The sequence below is a fragment of the Salvelinus namaycush genome, chromosome 14 (assembly GCF_016432855.1).
Source record: "Salvelinus namaycush isolate Seneca chromosome 14, SaNama_1.0, whole genome shotgun sequence".
NCBI classification, from domain to species: domain Eukaryota; kingdom Metazoa; phylum Chordata; class Actinopteri; order Salmoniformes; family Salmonidae; genus Salvelinus; species Salvelinus namaycush.
Window position 1 is genome coordinate 6,804,713 of NC_052320.1, and position 5,974 is coordinate 6,810,686.

Below are 5,974 nucleotides of genomic sequence, written 5' to 3' on the forward strand. Positions count from 1 at the left end.
AGGGCCCTATACTATTGCGGTCAAAGCTGGGGTAAGATAAATACATGTTTACTTAGAAATATCGTACGGTGCTGTAGCCTGACTTTTAGAATGACATCTTTTCATCTTGATTAATGATTGCGTAATGTCTAGACAGGTTTATTCATAACAATAAACAGGTTAATAAGATGCAGTCATTTGCTTTTAGTGAAAGGCGAGAAAATCTATTTAGTTTATCTTTGCATTTTAAAATAATTAGAAATAGGCATCTATTTCTAAGGCTATTATTTATTTAATTTCCATGATCATTGCAGCATAAATTCTTCACCTTTTCTGGCCATGATGGGTTAGTATTCCCAAAGTAGCCATAGACTACAACACATTACCATGCTCATCTCTAGTTTAATTTGACCTATTTACATAAGCTATTTATTCTGCAATGGTTATGAAAAGATGGATTATATGTATAAATGCAATATTCTCTACTGAATAAATTTGAAATTACAGTATTCAGACATAAGCTACAGAAGTAACCTACAACCTTATGTTCCACGGTTAATCGTTCCACGGTTAATCAATGACATCGAGCAAAATACTTGAAAAAGCGTATCTATTTACTACTGTGAAGTTGGTCCAATTAAATGAGAGATTGGATGATTGGATGAATGGCTTCCTTGTTGTAGGCCTATGCTACCCCATTATATTATATATAATTTAACTATTCTTACTATACAGTACATGTACTAAAATACATTAAGTCCACAGGTCAGTTAATCTCAAAACTCCTAAGAACGTCACAAATCCACTGTGTGGGTCTTCCAGTGAGTTGGAGAGGATTGAGGAACCATGGCACAGTTTGAAACCTTGATATGGACTGTAAGTGAACATTTCTGATTTGTGGCTTGTCTTGTTTAAAAAACAAATGATCAATGTAAATATTTCCTCCATGAAATATGAATCAGAGTTATTATTAGCCTACTATATTGTCTTAGATAAAATTTTACTGAAACCTTGTAGATAAAACATGGAGGAGAGAAGTACTTTTCAGTAACATTTATTGACTGAATTTGCAGATAACTGGTTATCTTGGGTTTGGTGTCACATCTTTAAATGTAATGTATGCTGATGTTTTATTTCTTCTCTATTTCCAGATACATTTTATACTTCTCAACAATGAACCCTGTTCCACATATGATCACCTCATCTATAAAATAGGTGATATAGATTGCATAATGTGTAGGCCTGGTAAGTACCTTGTGTATTTTTATGAGGAGTTAATTAAAATAATAACAACAATAATAATTAGGATAATAATAATACCAAAACTTTATTTTCCGGTTTTCTTTTCAACAGGATATCGTGTACATAGTCATTGTACTAAATCTACATATACACCTTCCTGTGTGCCCTGTATTGACTCCACCTTCCTTGATGAGCCCAGTGGTAAAACAACATGCAACAACTGTACCACATGTGATCCAGGTGAGAATTCTGTGTTCTGGGCATAAACACTGAGCTACTTTACTATATCAGCTGTTGTTTTAATGAAATACAACAGACTTTACATTTAGCTTCAGATACCAAGTGACATGTTTTCTCTATAGGTTTGGGTTTGAAGGTAAAGCAGCCATGTAGACCTTCATCAGACACTGTCTGTGGGACACTGGAGGGGTTCTACTGTCTCGACCCAACTAAGGATGGTTGTAGAGCAGCCCAGAGACACAGCAGCTGTCTGCCTGGTCAATACATCAGCCACACAGGTTTGTTTTCTGTCTCACTCATTATACTAGTTGTGTTGTCATAATTGAATTTAGTCAAGTTGTTAACTTCAGTGTGAACAATCATTACAGTTAATGGAATTAAATAAATGGGGGGACAAATTCATTTTTCATGAACATTTCAACATGTATTTATTTGTGCAGGAACAACATCTACAGATACTGTGTGTGCTGACTGCCCTGGTAAAACTTATTCAAATGGATCATTAACATCTTGTCAACAACACACAGAGTAAGTGTGAACATGATTAGTTAGTTCAAAAGGTTATTCCCCTGAAGAAATAAATACATTAATATACTCAAATAGAAACTTTAAAAAACATACCTCGATTTCTGTCTTTAACAGATGTGAATTCTTGGAAATAAAACCAGGAACTCCTTGGTCGGATTCAGAATGCGGAGTAGCTTCACTTCCCACAGCTGGAATCATAGCTGGTGTTCTCATATGTTTTTTCCAGATAGGCACGATAGCTGGTGTTTGTTTATGTAAAACGAGACAAAGAGAATTATAAAAACCTTAGGTAAGATGACTGGAATTGTATTTGTACCATTCATTGTGTTCATTGCCTGTGATATTCAGTATACTCTGTGAATGCTACATGTTCTACTTCTCATAGTGTAGATTACTACTGTTTGTTATCGTCATGGTTACATGGTATGTTTATTACAATATTGGACATCTGTCTTTTTTATAGGCTCTCAAATACCTACACAGGTATGTTTAGAAATCTATGAATATCTTTCCTCACATTGTATTACTAAGTCAACTCTTCTGGCTGTGACATTCGAATTTAATGGGCCAGGTTCCCGGACATTGATTGGACTAAAAAGCGCTTTAAATGGAATCTCCATTGAACATGTTCTTACATGTTGACTACACCTGCCACATGCGTGCGTGATTTGGTCAATCCACACCAGACGCGATCAGGACATGCAGGTTTAAACATCAAAACAAACTCTGAACCAACAACTATATATTAAATTGGGGTCAAGTCGAAACATATGAGACATTCATGGCCATTAGCTAGCTAGCTTTGTAGAATATCGATCCATTTTGAGTCACACAAATCGTGTGTTCTCTACTCCAACAATTAATCCACGGATGAAAGGGGGAACCTAGTTAGTTTCTAGGAATCTCTCCTAGTTCAGTCTTCTGTGGATTTTATATGGCGTTGGCAACCAACTTTAAGGTGCGTTACTGCAACCAACTGGACTGGAGTGTGGACCTCGTTCATCTCCCACCTGGGTATGTACTCCTTAAAACCAATGAGGAGATGGGAGAGGTGGGACTTGCAGCGCATCAGGCGTTTAAAATAGAACAAAGTTTGGATTAAATTATTGAATAAAGTGTACATTTATTTTGCAACGCTCGCGTACACAATGCGGTCGGTGTCGTCAGCATGTTAGTCCAGGACTGAGTGTAATCTCTGTCTGGGAAACAGGCCTAATGTGTTTGACTAATTTCTGATTCCATTTGATAGGCATCTCCAGATCAGGAAATATCAATGCTGTCTGTGGGAACTGGAAACGGTGAGGCACACCTTCAAGGTTTTCTAAATGTGTACGGAATAGTTTTTATGAGTTAAAAGAATTTCAAACATATTTATAAGCAAATGTATGAGGTATATTACTTTATCAAGTCATCAATGCTAAGACCAATGATATGATACAAGAATATAGAACAAGCTATTGTACTACAAAACATTGTCCAGAATGTAAATTAATTACTGATAAATTACAAATGACTTCTCTCCCCAGATTCAAGCCTCCATCACAGTCAGGGAGTCAACATTCTGTAATCTGTGGTCCACTGGCTGGCTGGTCCCGTGTGGCTCAGTTGGTAGAGCATGGCGCTTGCAACGCCAGGGTTGTGGGTTCATTCCCCACGGGGGGACCAGGATGAATATATATGAACTTTCCAATTTGTAAGTCGCTCTGGATAAGAGCGTCTGCTAAATGACTTAAATGTAAATGTAAATGGTCCAGCCATCTATAGAGTATCTTAACACTACATGTTAAGTGATATTGTAGAATCTGCTTGGTATAATAACAGGATTCTACACCACATTCAATTGTTGAGTAAAGAAATGAAAAACACTTTGAAACCCAACCTCCAGTAGGAAGAATGTGACATCTAGATACTTGTTGGGAGAGGACCACTGTGTCTTTGTATCATATGGGGATGTTTGAAACTGTCCTCAGCCCGAACTGTCACCGAATAGCTAGCTTTTTGTGTGGGCGCCACTGGTAAGATGCTTCAGAAGGGCAGAAACATATCAGCTTCTGCCTACAGCCTATTCTAAAATGAAATGGACCATGTGATGAGTATTAGGAACCAGCATCGGTAAGTGAGAAACCTCTGCTCTGCCTACAGCCTACAGACTGGTCTAAAATGAAAAGGAGCATGTGATGAGTATAAATTAGCTTCACCTTGCTAGGAAACAGCTTCGGGAGGTGAGAACCCTCTGCTCTTCCCAGGGGAAGGTGAAATGTGTTCATAACTTCAGGACCACAACGTCTGTCAACCCAGACTATGGAACTCCAAATGGGACTTGATAATATCTTGAGACACAGATTACTGGATACTGGTGCAGGATGCACTGTTCGCTTGGAGAAGGTTCCCCAGAAATGAGAAACAGTGTCAAAAGAATGGGAAGAACATTAACATCACACTCATAGAAGCAGACAAGGACATCATCATCACACTCATAAAAGCAGACAAGAACATCAACATCACGCTCATAGAAGCAGACAAGGACATCAACAAGAAGATACAACCTCACTATAGACTGTATGGATCACAGAAGGGTGAAAAGACAATATTTCATGAACTGTCCTGAACTGCTTCCACTCCTATCTCACATATAGGTCAGAATAAGTATTGTAGAAGAGTACAGGTCCACTTAGTCACCTGTGGTGTCCCCCACCCTGTTCATCCTCTGCCTACTTCCACCTGGCCATGTAGTCAGATGACTTGGGGTCCTCTTCCACAGTTTTGCGGATGACATGTCTACATAAAAAATGGCCCCAAATCCCTCAAAGTACAGGCTCGGTTAATTAAAGCTCAACATTCAAAAACATGTAACAAGCTGTCCTTCAGGGGGCAGTCTGGGGGTGTTTGGCTCCAGGAGAAGAGAACACAGCCTGGATGATCTTCAATCTCAGCCTCTTATGCTGGAAGACATGACAAAAACTCTTTATAAATCCTTCATTAAGTATGCCTTACTATTAATGCCTTACATGATTGCTATAGAAATGTTTGTGGTCATACGCACATCAGAGTACCAGTCAAAAGTTTTGACACACCTACTCATTCATGTTTTTTCTTTATTTTAACTTTTTTCTACATTGTAGAATAATAGTGAAGACATCAAAACTATGAAAAAACACATATGGAATGTGTTAACCAAATGTAAATGTATTTTAGATTCTTAAAAGTAGCCACCCTTTGCCTTGATGACAGCTTTGCAAACTCTTGGCATTCTCTCAACCAGCTTCACCTGGAATGCTTTTCCAACAGTCTTGCTGGCTGCATTTCCTTCATTCTGCGGTCCAACTCATCTCAAACCATCTCAATTGGGTTCAGGTCAGGTTATTGTGGAGGCCAGGTCATCTGATGCAGCACTTCATCACTCTCCTTGGTCAAATAGCCCTTACACAGCCTGGAGGTGTGTTAGGACATTGTCCTGTTGAAAAACAAATGATAGTCCCACTAAGCGTATTTCTGTGGTAGCCATACTAGTTAAGTGTACCTTGAATTCTAAATAAACCACATGTGGAACCACACATGCAGAGATCATCCGTTCACCTACGAACAAAAAAAATCTAATTTGTACTCATCAGACAGATTTCCACTGGTCTAATGTCCATTGCTCGTGTTTCTTGGCCCAAGCAAGTCTCTTCTTATTATTGGTGTCCTTTAGTAGTGTTTTTTTTTTGCAGCAATTTGACCATGAAGGCCTGATTTCATGTAGTCTCTTCTGAACAGTTTATATGAAGATGTTACTTTAACTATGTGAAGCATTTATTTGGGCTGCAATTTCTGAGGCTGGTTAACTCTAATGAACTTATCCTCTGCAGCAGAGGTATCTCTGGATCTTCCTTTCCTGTGTCGGTCCTCATGAGAGCCAGCTTCATCATAGCACTCGATTGTTTTCGCGACTGCAGTTGAAGAAACTTTCAAAATGTTCCATATTGACTGACCTTCATGTTTTAAA

At 38.4% G+C, this 5,974-nt stretch overlaps 1 long non-coding RNA gene across 1 annotated transcript; it reads left to right on the forward strand.

The window, feature by feature from the left end:
• Window positions 1-1,343: 1,343 nt before the first annotated feature.
• Window positions 1,344-2,250, forward strand: LOC120059081. The gene is made up of 4 exons (XR_005478102.1): window positions 1,344-1,461; window positions 1,584-1,739; window positions 1,902-1,989; window positions 2,104-2,250. It is a non-coding gene; the product is annotated as an uncharacterized LOC120059081 (long non-coding RNA).
• The last annotated feature ends 3,724 nt before the right edge of the window (window positions 2,251-5,974 follow it).